The following is an 18,852-nucleotide window of genomic DNA, read 5'->3' on the forward strand; positions in this document are numbered from 1 at the left end:
AAATAGAAAAAGTATAATTTAAAATTGTGGCAATATTTATTTCCCAGTAGCTGAATCGTGGCAGCATCAAAAAGTGTACCGGAGCGGAATATCCAGTTCGTCAAATGTTAATCAGAGGGAGGTATTATACATTATGGTTCAAATATCAAAAGTATCGCCGGTTTGTGCTAGCCAAATGAGAAAGTCGCTGTTTTATTACATACGGAGTTACTCGTGGATTTTATTCCAGGGAAGTTTTAGTTGAAAAAGGAATAGGTATTCGTAGAATGGTGATTTCTGGCCACCTGTACTTATCTGTATGACTAGAGACCGCCCGCGATTTAGTTCTCGTTGGAATTTTGGAAAATATAGGTTTCTATATTATTATATATATTATTATAATATTATATATTATATATTAAAGGTTCAAAATTGAACCTCTGTGCCAAATTTCAGCCTTCTTGGTACAAGGGTTTAGGGTAGGCGTTGATGAATTGAATACAGAATAGAATAGAAAGATTTTTATTTACTTATACAGGCTTTTGAACCGTCAAAAGAATTCACCACAGGTTCCGAATGCCATGCCGACTTCAGCTGTGAGGGTATGTTAATAACTTCTATTCATCATAATGAGAATGTGTAAATAATGTGAACGGGATGTCAAGAATAAATTGGTGCATGCCTAACATAGAGATATTATATAATACGTCCATGATGCCTAACGTTTCAGCTTTGCATGGCGCAGTCGGTAGGATATGAACCTTCGCTCCCACAGGGATTCTGATTATACCAGACAGACCAGCAAACCCGTGCTGATACGATGTTCTTTTTCAGTAGGCTGAACACTTTTTTACTTTTGGGTTGAATCTTTATGAGAGCTTTCAAAGTTTTGCTTTTCCAATTTCACGGTCTTATACAGTACTTAATAGTTCATTGTATAGGTACCACCTACTAATAGATTTTAAACCGTAGGGCGTTTTCAAAGTAATTTACGTTAAGCCATAACTTTATAATCACACATACAATAAATAGGCACATAACAATAAACAGAGGGTGTAATTTCCGAACTATCGTAAACAGACGTTAGATGTTTACCCCAAACGAAAGACACGAAACGCTCATTTGCTTCGAGACTAATTTATAACGTCTAATCCAACCCTTAACAAGGCTCTGTCCGTACATTAAAACCTATTTACACGATATATATGTATTCAGTTAAGCCTTCCAAAAGTAGATTCACACACGGGACTCCCACGCACACATGGAAGCTAAAGCCGCAAGGCACGTAACATAAGGAGCTTTGAAATTAATTTAGCTCGGAACTAGCTGGCAAATGGATAGACGTGAGCCCGGCGTGGGGGGTTCCAACCCCCCTTGGGAGGTGGGAGGCGTATGTCGGGTAAATTCGGCGTTTAGGCGAGCCTTTGTGGTGGGACCGGTTGAGCTTAGAAGTAATTGTGTTGCGAGTTGTGTAAGTTTGGCAGGTTTTATTAAGGCAGTTTGCCGGATTATAATTTGGTTTAAGCATTTTAGTTATATGCTTATTTGTTTTAATGGGATTACTTTTTATTGCCTTCGTTATTAAATTTGCCATAATTTGCATTTTGCCCTTCTATTCCGCTTTGTGAGACTGTAACTTCGATTGATCGAGCAATCTGGAAAAATCTCTGGTCTGTTCGATTGCTCGGTCTATAGACTTGAAGCGTACCTACTACTACTTCTTACTATTTTCTGTAGTCTGATAGTTCGATTATGTCGATCAATCCGGAAAAAGCTGATCTGATAAGCAGAGATAGTTAGCCATTACAAGTACTTTGGTATATTACAAAAAATTGATTGTACCCATCTATATTTTGCACTTTCAGAACAGCTGCAATCACAAACTATATGATAATAGTTAATAGGTAAGTTTTAACACGTGCTAGAGTCTATTGCAATATGCTGCAAAATAACAAAAACAATTTTCCTCCACATGACGTTCAATATTCCGAGAATCTGCCGCATGGATGATAAATTTCCTATTACCCTCTAAGACAAATCCTTTTAACATCCTTCCTTCGCCGAAGGCCTTATAATATCCGTTACATATACTTACTAAATGTACGTACAGTGTACACCACATTGTCTCAAACACCGATAGCCGAGTAGTAATATCCGGGCTTTTCGTACTAGAACTCAAAGCTTTCGAGTGGTGTACCTATAACAATGTACCTGTAGGAACTATGGTGTTTCCATTACTTGTGGTGCATTTCCCTAACACAGGTGGTAATGGCGTCGGCCCTCCAGCGCTCTGAGAGGAACCACAATAGAGGGGTACGCATCACACGTCCTTTCATCACGCGCTAAGGAGCGAAGGGCATGCGGCGAAAAGTGTGAAGGAAATTCTTTTGGATATGTCTATTTTATTCATGGAAATATAAATGTCTTAAATCTTGTATTTAAATAATTATACTAAAATGACAGTTTTTATACATTTCTATTATTGAAAATCGATCAAAAAATCAGCCCTTACTCTATTTTTTCATTATTTTTTTTTCAAGTACCTACCGCTACGCTCGCGATAGTAATTATTAAGGTGTTTTTTTTAAAAAAGGATACTGCTAAGTAGGTATATTCTACCTGTTAAATAGACATACTTATCAAAAATTTCACTTTTGCAGATGTCACATAACTGGTTCATATAAAATAATAATTTATATATTGTTTTTACACGCCTAAATCAGTTTTTTTTCGTAGCACTTACTCTACGAAATCGTAGACCCATCCGTAGCCGATAGGTACCTAACCAATATTTACTGGCTATAGTTAGTAAAAATTTCAGGTAAACCTGAGGAATTTAAATGTAATAAAATAGCTAGTGTTTAAAATAGTCAGTGGCTTTCTCCTTTTTATGGACTGCCTAAAAAAAGTGTTATCAGCGTTCATTATATCAAGTTTCTTAATTTCACTATAACTTCTAAATGCCTCAATAGATTCTGGCGTTTGGGCTTATCGTTAGGATCCTTCAATTTTCCCAAGTAACACTAAGTATTAATTATTGAAAAATATCAATATGGCGGCTGTATGGTGCAATTTGCACGGCACGGTAGTGTTTTTTTTAGTTTTTAGTTCGTTTTGTGGCGTGTTTTTTAATTAGTTATTACTTGTATAGTATAGATAATAGTGGGTAGTTATATTGTACGTTATGCCATATCCAAATTCTTATATTTCGTTGGGCATGGTAGTACAGGGTGTATGCGCTAGAGGGAGGCAGCGCGTGGACAGGCATTCGAAATGAAGAGTGCTTACAACTAGTCTGTCTGTCCTCTCTTTTGTTGATGTATGGAGTCGGATTATTTTAACTTTGTTTTGAAGAGAATGCTTAGATATCTAAGTGTACCTAATCTGTACTATAACGGGCGTTTTAAGATGGGAACATAAACCAATACCTATTACCCTCTAAGACAAATCCTTTTAACATCCTTCCTTCGCCGAAGGCCTTATAATATCCGTTACATATACTTACTAAATGTACGTACAGTGTACACCACATTGTCTCAAACACCGATAGCCGAGTAGTAATATCCGGGCTTTTCGTCTTACATAAATAATCTTAGTGCACAAATTTGGTTGATATGTATGGATATTGTACCTAGCTAGATACATTAATGCATTTTAAAATCGCGAAAAATATTTAATACTTAGGCACTTACTGTGGTTAGGTGACATCGTCCGTGTGGATTTAAGTTTTTAAATATCCGTAGGAACTCTTTGATTTTTCCGGGATAAAAAGTAGCCTGAGTATGTCACTCTCCAGGTCGTTAACTATGTACAGGTAGGTATTTGTACAAAAAATCACACCGATCCGTTGTTCCGTTGCGACGTGGTTGAAAACAAACAAACATATTTTCCCATTTACGTATAATATTACTACGATGATTAGATACCTACTAAACTCTAAATTGCGATTTTCAGAGTTTTCTTTTGTCTTGTGCTTGAGATCATGCTTATGCCAAACATGATTATACTTATACAGTGATAGGTAGGTATGTTATAATGTACTTGATATCGCTGTAATTCGAAGTCAACGGAAAGCACGTAAGTATCCGACATAAGTAAATGGCCGTATTTTTGAATTGCGTTGACTTAGAAACTTGATTTTTTCAGCTGCAAGCACCCGTAGAAAACTTGACTCCTCCACGTGTTCCTAAAAAAGGTCTTGACAGAAAGTGATCCTATGAAGGTTCCTTTTTCTTTTGATGTACGGGACCCTTGAGAAATAACTGTCAATATCTTCTGTATTTGCAGCTATCAAGGAAGTCAGTAAAATAGTTTACGATGGATTTCACTTTGAACCCCGCGTCGCACCTAAGGTTACGATAGTTCTACATTGTGTTCGTAACTTCGTACTCACCTTGATTTCGTCATAAAACTAGAATATGACCAAGTTTTATGCACTCCTTGTAAGTAGTTCGGTTTTAGTACTTATGAATATAAAGATGAGTTTTGGTCGGTATTAAAACTGATTTTGCTACAAAAATGCGTTTCAGAAAGAAGACAATAATACCTATGTATTTATTTTATTATTTTCTAGATGATGGGCTCACACACACACAAACACACACACACACACACACACACACACACAGACACACACACACACACACACACACACACACACACACACACACACAGAACAACCTGGTTGTGTTATACAGAAAGTCATGGTAAAAAAGAAACAGATAGATTTTATAAAGAAAAAGCTCATACCTTCGCATCTTAAAAAGTGAAGCAAATTCGTACGCTTGTGTGTGTGACATGTGAACGCGTAGCGGCTGCACAGTCTAAAATATAGCGGGGTGGTGTTTACGCATCTTTGGATAAAACGACACCTATAAGTATGCTTCAACAAGTGTAAATTAAAAATTTATAACACCCCCGACGATCCAAAGTATTTGAGTTTTCCAAAACATCATTTTCAAATAAATAATTATGTATTTAGGCAACGTCCATCTTGACAACTTGACATATTTTGTCTATTGACATAATATAATGAACCTAACGGTTATCTAACCTTCTTTTCTACAAGAAAACTAGAAAAGAGCTGATAACTCTTAAACGGCTGAACCAATTTTTTTAGATTATAGCTAAGAACACTCTCGATCAAGCCACCTTTCAAACAAAAAAAAGTAAATTAAAATCGGTTCATTCGTTTAGGCGCTACGATGCCACAGACAGATACACAGATACACAGATACACAGATACACAGATACACAGATACACAGATACACAGATACACAGATACACAGACACACAGATACACAGATACACACGTCAAACTTATAACACCCCTCTTTTTGGGTCGGGGGTTAAAAAATGACGGCCCGTTTCTAGAAATCGCTTGGGAAAACGTAGAAAGATACATACGTATCATACTATAGGTATGAGTATGGTCACGTAAGCTCGACTAAGCGCGAGAGGTGTTTAAATTGAAGAGCATTAGATAGAGCTCCCGCTACACTTATCTAAGGAACTCTTATTAAATCCTCCTTAACTAATCCTTTAGCAAGTACGTACGGTTAGCATACAAAGTTCGAAAAATAAACTAGTTTAAAAATGTAGAGAGTGAGTAAGTAGATAGGTAGATATATATTTAGTTTAGAATTTTACATATGTATTTAGTTTAAAAAAAATTATGTCTGCCATACCAAGCAATTTTAAGTAAGTACATGTATATTTTAATTGTACCAAATTATACAAACAAGCTATAATAATGAAACTTAAAAACTTTCTCATAAGTTTCCAAGTTTCTTAAATTATTATTGTTAGAAGTTTGCTGTATGGTCAAAATGTTAAAAGTACATCAATTAAATTTGATACTCAGGACGTTAAATTTTAAGATGAGGAATAATTTTATTCAGTAGGTAGGTTAATACCAGCGAGTTACTTACTACATGAAGAAGTTGATGTCTTTGACTTACACGATACGTAGGTACTTACCTAAGCACGTGATATAGGTAAGTCAACTTGAAACTAAAGCTACGAGAACATCAAGCGCCTGTCAAAGAAGAAGCGCCACAACTAACTTAATTGCGATATAAAGAACCAGTCAAGTGTGAGTCGGACTAGCACGCAAAAGGTTCCGGGACATGTACTTTTTTTTTGTAATTTACATGACGGCCATTTAATTTTTTATACGATTATGTTGTTATAGCGGTAATAGACGTACACACTCTGTGAAAATTTCAACTCTCTACTTATTACGGTTCATGAGATACAACCCGCTGACGGATGCACAGCATAGGTTAGTCATAGCGTCCCGTGGGCGGGTACGGAATTCTAAAAACTAAACGAAGTAAATTTTAGATTTGCATGCGGACGGTACCGGTAATTAGTGCGAACGTCGTACATAGCTCGCCGTACATAATGTAATTATGCATCCTACATACACCGCTCTAAAATATCCGAACAATTTGGAAGTTGCGCGGAGTTGGGACCGCAGACGTGTCGGCCATCTTGCCGTTGCCGTGGCAACTCACCACGAATTGTCTGTTCCGACTGTACCTGAATGTAAATAGCTCCTCGTTTCTTGTTTATCGCTAAACTTGCGCTCCACACAACTAGAATAGGTTTCCTAGTGAAAATATTTTGTGTGCTAACTCGCTATAGTTTCAGAAAGCTGTGCAATGTTGACATGTTGTATTTGAATATTCCCGCATATTTTAAGTTAGGTTTTCTTTATTCGAAATTCTTAACAATGTTAGAACCATAGTTGTTAATACCGTAAGTAGAGAACATATAGGTACGTTTGTAGGGTTCCGAAGGGTGCTAACGGGACCCTAAAGCCTCCGCTGTCCGTCCGTCCGTTCGTCCGTTTGTCTGTGTCAGCGTATCTATCTCGTGAACTGTAGTAAGTAGAGAGTTGTATTTCTTGTACGACGGTAGGCACGGAACCCTTCGTGTGCGAGTCCGATAAATAAGAAAACCCTTACCTACGGGTATGTGAAAATCTTACAACAAAACTTAAGCCTTAAAACTTATCAGCTAATCATTGGACAAATCATGCCCGCTTGGAATGGTGTTAAGAATACTGGCAGCATTTCCACGCTGAACAGCTAAGCTGACCCGTTGCGCGAAAAATGAGCCAGCCCTTCTGTCACCAGTTATACGCATATATATTATACAAGTGTAAATTAAAAATTTATAACACCCCCGACAAGTGAAGGTTACAGTAACTAGAAAAGTGCTGATAACTTTCAAACGGCTGAACCGATTTTTTTGAATGATAGCTAAGAACACTCTCGATCAAGCCACCTTTCAAACAAAAAAGACTAAATTAAAATCAGTTCATTAGTTTAGGAGCTACGATGCCACAGACAGACACAGATACACACGTCAAACTTATAACAACCCTCTTTTTGAGTCGGGGGTTAAAAAGAGTAAGAGCCAGCTATCCTGAACCATGGACATTGGACAATTCAGAAAAAGTATTTCATATAACAGAGTTTAATAGACCATTCACTTAGAGATCCATTAGAGATAGGTCTGGCCTATTTTACCAGTCACTTTCCTAATTCATTACAATTAATTGAATACCAGAATTAATAATTGGGTTAGTTAAGGGTTCCATTTTTATACACATTTCAAACTTATAACACCCCTCTTTTTGGGTCGGGGGTTAATAAAAAAACTTTTGCTACATATTAAATGTCATGGCAAGAGGAATAAATAAATATTTTTTATTGCGACGAGATCTCAAGAGGATGCTTCTGTAGCGCAGTGAAACGTGCGTAAAGCCGTATTCTGCGTACTCACGACCAACATACTAGGTAAGTAAGTAATGTACCTATGTACCTACCTATCTGAGGGCGAGCGGATGCATGGTAGGTAAGTCCTAAGTACCTACTCATATTGTATCGTGGGTAAATTAAACACTATTTCAATAGTTAGGTATGCAATATGCATATCTAGTATCTACTTACTTACCTATTTTTTGAAAAAAAATGAAAGAGGGTCCTTTGTGATATACATACTTAGTACTTATTAAAAAAATAACTATCTATGAATGCTAGCCAATCTTATCTAAAAAGCTTAATAATATGAAATCTTGACCAATACCGTCTTCTCTACCCACTTAAATTATTCTCTGCAATATTTAAAAGTCAGCCTAAATTACGTACCTACATACTACCTAGTTGGGATACTTACTGGAATAATTCAGTTAGTCTTACACGTAATTCTTCCAGATAAAGAAAAAAGGTACCTAGGTAGAACTCAAAGCTTTCGAGTGGTGTACCTATAACAATGTACCTGTAGGAACTATGGTGTTTCCATTACTTGTGGTGCATTTCCCTAACACAGGTGGTAATGGCGTCGGCCCTCCAGCGCTCTGAGAGGAACCACAATAGAGGGGTACGCATCACACGTCCTTTCATCACGCGCTAAGGAGCGAAGGGCATGCGGCGAAAAGTGTGAAGGAAATTCTTTTGGATATGTCTATTTTATTCATGGAAATATAAATGTCTTAAATCTTGTATTTAAATAATTATACTAAAATGACAGTTTTTATACATTTCTATTATTGAAAATCGATCAAAAAATCAGCCCTTACTCTATTTTTTCATTATTTTTTTTTCAAGTACCTACCGCTACGCTCGCGATAGTAATTATTAAGGTGTTTTTTTTAAAAAAGGATACTGCTAAGTAGGTATATTCTACCTGTTAAATAGACATACTTATCAAAAATTTCACTTTTGCAGATGTCACATAACTGGTTCATATAAAATAATAATTTATATATTGTTTTTACACGCCTAAATCAGTTTTTTTTCGTAGCACTTACTCTACGAAATCGTAGACCCATCCGTAGCCGATAGGTACCTAACCAATATTTACTGGCTATAGTTAGTAAAAATTTCAGGTAAACCTGAGGAATTTAAATGTAATAAAATAGCTAGTGTTTAAAATAGTCAGTGGCTTTCTCCTTTTTATGGACTGCCTAAAAAAAGTGTTATCAGCGTTCATTATATCAAGTTTCTTAATTTCACTATAACTTCTAAATGCCTCAATAGATTCTGGCGTTTGGGCTTATCGTTAGGATCCTTCAATTTTCCCAAGTAACACTAAGTATTAATTATTGAAAAATATCAATATGGCGGCTGTATGGTGCAATTTGCACGGCACGGTAGTGTTTTTTTTAGTTTTTAGTTCGTTTTGTGGCGTGTTTTTTAATTAGTTATTACTTGTATAGTATAGATAATAGTGGGTAGTTATATTGTACGTTATGCCATATCCAAATTCTTATATTTCGTTGGGCATGGTAGTACAGGGTGTATGCGCTAGAGGGAGGCAGCGCGTGGACAGGCATTCGAAATGAAGAGTGCTTACAACTAGTCTGTCTGTCCTCTCTTTTGTTGATGTATGGAGTCGGATTATTTTAACTTTGTTTTGAAGAGAATGCTTAGATATCTAAGTGTACCTAATCTGTACTATAACGGGCGTTTTAAGATGGGAACATAAACCAATACCTATTTACCTAGCAACAAGTGTAAATTAAAAATTTATAACACCCCCGACAAGTGGAGATTACAGTAACTAGAAAAGAGCTGATAACTTTCTAATGGCTAAACCTATTTTCTTGGATTATAGCTAAGAACACCACAGACACAGATATTAGTTTTTAGAATATGTCTGCAAAATTTCATGGACTTTGGTTGCTTAATATTCAAATGAAATTGGAACTACGATTGTATGAAGCGAGTGACGGAGAGAGCCCTGTTAATAAAGAGTCCATTTCTACATTTTCCCCGCGCAGCGTAGTGCAGTCCTCATATCTCAGGATGGCAGCCGTCCCGTGAGTGACGGCGCGCGGCGGACAATGTTTATATTGAAATACCGCGCCGAATAACACGATATTACTTTACATATCTTACAACACAAAACTCTGCTATTTCTGGTAACCTTACTTTCAATATAACACAACTTGGAACCCTTGTACCTACTGTAAGAGGTGTCAACACCATGGGATTAGTCTAGGACTCTGGTATGTTTATTACTCTTTGGGTCGCCATCTAGAAGAATGGACCAGGGATAGATGCTTTTGACGATTCAAAAGAACTTGTAAAAGTCTAATTGAATAAAAATATTTTGAATTTGAATTTGAATTTGAACTGAAGTACTTGTAAGAAACTTGTGTATTAATAAATAGTAATGATACCTAATCGCTTTTCAATTAATGTTACACCTACTTATCGCTACCCATAAATGTTTTTTTTAAAGAATATTAACCATGCTGATCATAATTAATATTTCCCTTTCCCCATCAATTAAGCGTAAAGCTTGTGCCAGGAGAGGGTACGACGATAGTGCAACGGGTGGGGTTTGAACCGCCGACCTTTCGGAATTCAGTCCGCTCCTCAACCGTTGACCTATCGAGGCTCTAGGGAGGGAGGATTATTGCGTTCAGGTACATATTTCCTCGTAGACAACACGGATGTATGAAGGATGTATCTAGGTGTCTTAGAAAAAGCTGCTTGTATGACCTAAATGAGCTAAGTATGTAACGATGAGGCTCATGCTCCACCACGTCTACCGATGCCATATCGTGGGTGGACTTTTGATGTTGCTATCACGGAAAACAGAGTTATAAATATTATCCAATTTAAAAAATATCTTACTTATTGTCATTGATTTTTCATAGGCAGGTATATAGATATACCTAAGTCTTAGATAATGTTGTGTTGTCAAAATTAGTCAGAAAGCAGATTAAGTATCATACAGTTCACTTTGCTCATGATGTTTCATGTTACCTATGCCTTCATAAAACTTGTTATGGCTTTAGAGTATACAAGAAAAAGTTATCAGTATGGCAATTACAAAGGTTTAGTTCTGAAACCCGGTATTCTAATCGATAACTAATCAATAAAATCCGCATTCTAACACCTAGGATATCACGTCTCTACCATAGAAACTCCATAAACTTAATAGCGAACGTCTCGAAGCCAATCAAATGACGCTACATCAACTATCCGAGATTGAATTGCGAATCTCTGTAATATATCAAAGGTAATCCGTTTAAGTTTAAGGGGCACTATATATCATGATAGTACATACTACATAGCCTCCCTGTTTGGTCGCCTAAGCAGGGAGGCGAGCGCGTGTTTAGGTGTATGGTCGAAGGGACGAGCGAAAGATGTTGAACTTGTTACATAAGATTTGATAATGAAAGGGCTTTCTACTGTCGCCTGTGTGTATGTGGGTGATTAGGTACTCCAGTAAAACGCCACTTATATTTATCTTATATTTATATTCACAAGATATTTACAATAAGTTTACTGTATTGACATCAATAGTTCGACCAGACGAGTGCGGAACGCAATAAGACTTCTGGAACACGTCGCTCGACAGTTGTTGATGAGGGTCTCGGAGAGAATGAGGCTCTTGGAGGTCCACGAGAGCTGCAGGATTTGGACTCGTTCCAAATTTGATTTGTTTGTTCCGAGTGGCAGTTTTTTCAATAGTTGTCTGCCAGCCAGCCAACGTCATCAGCCAGTAGAGGTTGCATGCCTCTACACTACTGTCTAAAATATTATCTAATACATACATAATACCTTCCATTTTCTTATTTCTTTAGAACTTAGGGCAGTTGTAGGAATGATAACTAATTCTCTTAACAAACCCCTCTTCATTCCAGGTATTACAGACAGTCCTCCATGCAAAACACATTTACATGGAAACCGATGAGACCCCGAAACACGTACTAAATACTTCAATGCAATCGCGTTATCAATCAGCGCACAATCTACAATGGCTCTCCAGCAAATTTCCTTGAATTCGCGACAACCTGGGCGCTATCCTAGACATCACTAATGAACTCAGCTGCATGAAGTAATTTGGCGAGCAGTCATGCCAGTGATATCAGATACAAAGAAGACAAAATGAGAGGAAAGATAGATTCACAGGCATCCTCTTCAATATTTATTTTTTAAAATAAGCGCAGAGTGCCTATTGCAAGAATCGAGAAAATATTTGCAGCCCCCATCGCAAAGCCAGTTAGCTCCTGTAGTAATCCAGTTAGCCTTACGATTAACAACCTCCGAAAAGAAATGACACTAGAAAAAGAAGGAGACACCGCAAAGAATCAATAACGCAAAGACAATACAATAATTGTAAGTAAGCATATAATTCTTCAGTGACAGTTATCCTGGTACGGATTTATTTGCGAAAAAAGGAGAATGAAGAATAAAAGGCAATAGCAAAATAAAAAAAAAACATTTTATTTCATTCCATTTCAAGGTACCCTGCCGCGGGGCGCGTGCGCTTTGATTGTATTGTATAATGAACTGTAGCTTTGTTTTAAAACGCTACCGCTACCGCTAATCGCTTGCACCCCTCTCTTTGTTCGTCAACTAAGCAGGGTGTGGGTGGTAGAGGGGGTAACATTTCCCTGTTTGAAGGCACACGTCGCAAAGGGAAATCCTGTACAGGACAGAGCTCTAAAATTGCCCGCTTGTACTCCTCAGGTATCTAATGTACGGATTGCAAAGTAAATTGACAATCTATAGGTATCTATGGACACCCATATCTGTTGTAAAGTAGGTAGGTGTGTTAATGTATGAGGATACGAGAAGTGTTAATGTATAACTACTCTCGATATGCTCTTTGAGTTTGGGAGAATTTGAAGTGATCAGAATTTGTCACTCAAGATTTATACGTAGCTTGTGATAGGTTATCACGGAATCACTACCCATACCTATTATAAATGAAAAGTGTATGTGTTGGTTTCTTCTTCAATCACGCCACAACGGATGCAACGGATTAACGTGATTTTTTCATGGATATAGTTAAAGACCTGGAGAGTAACAGGCTACTTTTCATAACGTAAAAGCGCTAACCGTGTTGTTGCGTAATTGCCTATCTTATATCTACCTACCCAAAGGGTGAAAGGTAATAATAGGTGAAATTTCGTCCAACTCGCCAGTTTTTAGGGTTCCGTACCCCAAAAGGAAAAACAGAACCCTTATAGGATCACTTTGTTGTCTGTCTGTCTGTCTGTCAAGAAACCAAGAAACCTATAGGGTACTTTCCGTTGATCTAGAGTCATGTAATTTGGCAGGTAGGTAGGTCCTATAGCACAAGTACAGGAATACATCTGAAAACCCCGAATTTGTGGTTACATCATTAAAAAAATAAAATAAAAATGTGTTTTAATTTTCAAAGTAAGATAGATAACTATACCAAGTGGGGTATCATATGAAAGGGCTTTACCTGTACATTCTAAAACAGATTTTTATTTACTTTTGTGTATACCTAATAAATAATAAATAAATAATAAATAGTTAAATAAATAAATAATAGTTTTTGATTTATCGTGCAAAATGTTGGAAAAAATACCCCCGAGTACGGAACCCTCAGTGTGCGAGTCTGACTCACACTTGGCCGGTTTTTATATTAAACTTGTAACTTTTAAAATACTTACGCAATTTTTCACGAAACATCTACTTACCTGTCTGTTTTGCTAGCGGTACATGTTAAGTACATACGACCACGATCCGTGATTACCGACTGATTGCAAACACCTGTGTGTTTATCTTAACCATGCACTTGCCACCGATACGGCTTTACGACACGTTATCGCGGGTACGGGCGAAATTACTAACGTGCAACCATTTTTATTGCACGTTTATTCATCGCTAAAGATTCCTAATACTCTGATATACCTAAGTTATTTTATAGAAAGCCTACCTAATAGTTTTAGAAATAGATGCCCTCTTTTACCTGCATGAGTTGTAGAGTGAGAAATTTCTTTGTGCAAAAAAAATTAAGAAAAAGAACCAACTGCAATAATCACTTGCAATACTAAAAATTAAATAAATATGTATTACGGAATATACTATTACTATTACTAGGTAGGTATAAGGTCACTAGGCAAGGTTAGTGTAGTTCTATAATAAAAATTTTTGGAGCCGGTTCCAATTAGCAACATAAACAGTCTACTTTTTTGTGACTCCACATTGGCACCGTCTCCGAAAATCTCCACCTTGTTTGAAGTCGGTTAAAAATACGTGCCTGAGAAATGATAATCAATGGACAATCAATAAAGCATTTCCGACACATCAATGTCAAACAGCACCAACATCTTTTGTTGGATCGATGGGAAAAAATAACCACCGTCAACCATCGAGCAACCCTTTCGACTTTTTCTCTATACAACTCATTTAAATCTCTCGTACGTACATCGAAACGATCCCCTGCTTTGCCTGCGATGCACCTTGTTGCAAATTAAGGATTCAACCCTATAAAAAATATGACCCTAAAGAATCGTGGGTAAAAAAAGTTTTATCTTTTTTTTTATATTACACTTTATTGAAATAAGACACCGGGGTCGAATATAAAATTGGTCTTTTTATGCACCGTGAAAGGGTTAGACACGTCTGCATTCAAAGGGTTTTTTTTTTATTTAATTTAGTAATAGGTACAAAAAACCCTCTGCTACTGCGGTTCGGGATGCTTCGTTATGACGGTGTTAAAGTTGGATTTGTGTTTGGAATTATGTCAAAAAAGATAACAATTTTGAAGAGCTTAGTTAATCATTTTAGAATGGTGAGAGCTTATTTATTATTTTATCAAGGCCCACACCGCCAAATGATTTGGTAATATTATGTCGGAAAAAAAGTAAAAACTTACTATTTTAAGTTTCTTAAAATCATCTGTATTCAGCTAGAAATCGATTACCAGTCTACTTACTAAAGTAATCTATCCGATTTCTCTCTGGTTCTTCTCATCACAAACTCATACTATCGCTGACCCACTACTAAGCACGGGTCTCCTCTAAGAATAAGAAGGATTTAAGAAAAATTCTAGTCTCCCCGACTTCACGCTCTTTGAGAACATTATGAAGAACTCTCAGACACGCAGGTTTCCTCAAAATAATTTCCTTTAACGTTGCGGGAGACAGTACCTACATTTATGTGTGGTACCTACATTCTCTATTCCTTTCTTTTCATAGTCCGATGGGACGGAAATCCGACACGACCGGAGACAGATCCGGCAGCAGGCATAGGATTTACGAGCTCGTGTAGGCACACGGGAGTGAAACATCGCCAACTTTCTAATTCTGGGCTAGTAAAGTAAAAGTTCTTAACAGAAAACTACTTTTTGGCTCGACCCAGGAATCAAACCCAGGGCCTTTCATCCGCAGTCGAACATGCTAACCACTAGACCAATGAGATAGCTACCTAAGATACAGATGTCATAAAAGTACAATGGGTCACAGATAACATCTATAAATTTCACACTTCGTATCTCTCGGTAGTTCGGTAGGTACAGCAGGATCCGAGGGCTTTATTTGTATTGATAGATAACTATCGCTCGTAATACTCGAGTGTCCTTAAAGCTATTGACTTTGTGTGACAATGATTTAGATTTGTTACCTTAGTTCTTTGTAAGGTTTAGAAAAGTACAGGGTGTAATCAGAATGCTAGCAAAAACGAAGACAGGTGATAGTACCTACTGATGATTACTTATAAGGTACCATAAAAAAAAAACTACTGAAAAAAATTAAAAATTTCTGTATTTTTAAAAATCACACTAATATTATAAAGGCGAAAGTTTGTATGTGTGTGTGTGTGTGTGTGTGTGTGTGTGTGTGTGTGTGTGTGTGTGTGTGTGTGTGTATGTTTGTTACTCCTTCACGCAAAAACTACTGGACGGATTGGTCTGAAATTTAGAATGGAGATAGATTATTCCCTGGATTAGCACATAGGCTACTTTTTATCCCGGAAAATCAAAGAGTTCCCACGGGAATTTTAAAAAACCTAAATCCACGTGGACGGAGTCGCGGGCGTCAGCTAGTCACACTAATATTATAAAGGCGAAAGTTTGTATGTGTGTGTGTGTGTGTGTGTGTGTGTGTGTGTGTGTGTGTGTGTGTGTGTGTGTATGTTTGTTACTCCTTCACGCAAAAACTACTGGACGGATTTGGCTGAAATTTGGAATGGAGATAGATAATATCCTGGATTAGCACATAGGCTACTTTATATCCCGGAAAATCAAAGAGTTCCCACGGGATTTCGAAAAACCTAAATCCACGCGGGCGAAGTCGCGGGCATCGGCTAGTTCACTATATATTGCAAACGTCTGACTGACGCTAGAGATTAACGAAATTTCCGTAAACAGGTCACTCGAAGGGAATGCCGCGTCGTAGGTGGGGTCATGGCAAGCTATACAATGCGGGTTTGAAAAATACTAAATCACTAAAACTATAAGATAAGACAAATGGACAAGTGGCATTGGATTTACTAGCGTTCTGGTTAGGTACACCATGTATAGCGGTATTTTGTGCAAGGGTTTCCACAATAAGACGTCGAAGTTTTCGCGGATATTTTTCTGCTCGCAAAATTCCGCCAAACTGACTTGATGATTATAATATGCGTGATATCTAAAAAAATAATCAACTCGAACTATAAAATAGAGATAGGTGCAGTGCCTAAGAAAAATTATAAAATTTAACGCTCAAGTAGCTAAATGGGGAAAAAAAATTACTTATATCTACGCTGTTTATAAAACATTTTTTTAGGTAACAAGCTATAAAATTAAAATTAAAGTTTTTAGTGTTTTTTTTAAGAAAATAATAGTATAGAAACATGTAATGAATTGTATATTTTTATAAAATTAAATATAGCTTAGGTAATAGGTATCGGTTAAATAAATTATCTTATTGAAATGGGAGAGGTAGGTGGATATTAGGTAGCAGATATCTTCTTTTTTTCATAAAAATTATAACGGCTTAGGGTAGAAGTGTGTTTGCATAAGAATAGCATAACTTGAACATAATGATTGTGTGCTATAAGTATTACAATCAAAAATAGCAGAACAAACAAATCCTCAAAAGCACATAAATTTCACGTAACCCGTCAACGTCCGCATGTTTTCCAAACTGCGTCGCCGCGTCACTCCCTCTACATTGGTGGGGCATACGCTGCTATTTACCAATAACCCGACTGACCCCTAACCTCTCTACCTAAATATGACCTATCGGACCTTACCCTTGGTCATTGTGTGTCGAATTAATCGGCTGGTATGCGCATTGTATGGTCACTGCCCGCCCGATGCCGGCGTACGGCTATTGTGTCCATATTAAAACTTTTTAAGTGTCCCCTTCGCAGTTTAGGGTTGAAAACTGGTTTGCGAATTTTTTCGACCAACAGCAGTTGAAACGGGTTTTGTATTATGCACGATTTATGACGAATTTCCGCATTTTTGTGCGGCTGTTACAAATTATGAATAGGTATGTTTTAAATTACGAATATTTATAGATAAAAGACCTTTTCGCCTTTGGCCATTTAGCTTTCAATTATTTTAGCTACGAATCTAAGACAAACTTAGTTTGAAATTTTGGTTGTGACCTAACTAGGAATCCTGGTAACAAACAGATCGCCATTTTTTGAAGCACGCACGTAGGTGTCAAAGAGTACGAAAACTGCGCGCCAATATCTATTTAGTCCTGTGTAGAGAAGCTTCTTCTACCTAAGTAGGTATATTTTGGGAGTCAGTTGAAAGTTACTGTTGATAGGGAGATAAAAAAAGAACAGATTTCTTCTGTTGGTAAGTACCTACCTACCTCTACCTTCTACAACTAATTTATATAAGTATCTAATAATTGTTTTTAATATATGCTAATTTACTGCTGGATGTACTTCCCGAATTCCTATTGATCAATAAAATGTTATTATCAACTATTTGCGATTGCAACATTATTTTGTTGCCATATTCAAATTTTGCGCACCTAATACCCAAGGGTCCACCGGCAGATGTTCTACTTTCGACTTGCAATGTTGTTTATTAAAAAAATCTTTTGTGGCCATTAAAAAAAAGTAAAACTTTCTAACAATGCGCCATGCAAATTAGAAAGGTGTTGCAACGAAGAAGGATTTAAAAGGATCTTATTGCTATGCAATTTTGATTGTTATTTGTTGCGTGAATTTGGCTATTTTCTTTTGATTAACGGTTACATGCAAATATTATTTTTATTTAGAATCGCTTTGTGGGACTTTCGCCTTTAATCCAAAGTGGTAAGGAATAAAATACATTGCTGAGAATAGAAAATTTGCATAAGCATCGCGCACCTTTTCCTGATCCTTTCTATGGCAGTTTGACTGACAGGGTTTAGCGTGAATGAAATTTGAATCACGGATAAAGAATCATTTACTTATGTTATGTATTTTAAATTCTATAGGTATTCCTATGTCGTAGTGATTCAGATAGGTAGGTACCAGGTAGACAAAGGTTATAGGTAGCTCATACATTTTTAGTTTCCTTGGGACTTTTTCAAGACATTTAGAACCGACTTCACCAACGTCGAGTGACGTTTAATCGAGGAATAAATTGGGCGTAATGCAGTTTTTGTACCTACTTATTGAAAACCTGCCAAAATATTAAACTTACTCTCTGATACGACTTAGGTCAGTATTTTACGTTGGTGAAATCGTACCTAGTAACTACCTACCTACTTACCAAACCAAGACCATTGCGTGCAGTTGAACTTGTAAATTTTTAATCAATTTTTAGAGTTCCGTACCCAAAGGTACTAAGTCTCCGCCGTCCGACGGTCCGTCTTTCTATCAGTGGGTTGTACGAGTACTTATCTCATGAACTGTAACTCTACTTATACCTACCTAAGTAAGTACTTAGGTAGGTATAAGTAGAGTTGGAATTTTCAAAAATATTTCTAGATAAGTAAGTACCTACTGCCGCTATAGGTAAGTAGATAACAAAAAAATGTCATTTCTTGTACGATGGTACGGAACCCTTTACGTGCAAGTCTGACTCGCACTTGACCGATTTTAAATCTATGAATAGGTACCTACCTAGAAGCAAACGCGTTGATTACGTTC

At 36.9% G+C, this 18,852-nt stretch overlaps 1 long non-coding RNA gene across 1 annotated transcript; it reads right to left on the bottom strand.

Annotated features, from left to right (window-relative positions):
• Positions 1-1,184: 1,184 nt before the first annotated feature.
• Positions 1,185-18,396, bottom strand: LOC123873109. Its single transcript, XR_006797601.1, has 3 exons — positions 18,307-18,396; positions 4,966-4,971; positions 1,185-1,200 (listed from the first exon to the last, which is right to left on the bottom strand). It is a non-coding gene; the product is annotated as an uncharacterized LOC123873109 (long non-coding RNA).
• Positions 18,397-18,852: the final 456 nt, after the last annotated feature.

Source organism: Maniola jurtina, chromosome 16 (genome assembly GCF_905333055.1).
Source record: "Maniola jurtina chromosome 16, ilManJurt1.1, whole genome shotgun sequence".
Lineage (NCBI taxonomy): Eukaryota > Metazoa > Arthropoda > Insecta > Lepidoptera > Nymphalidae > Maniola > Maniola jurtina.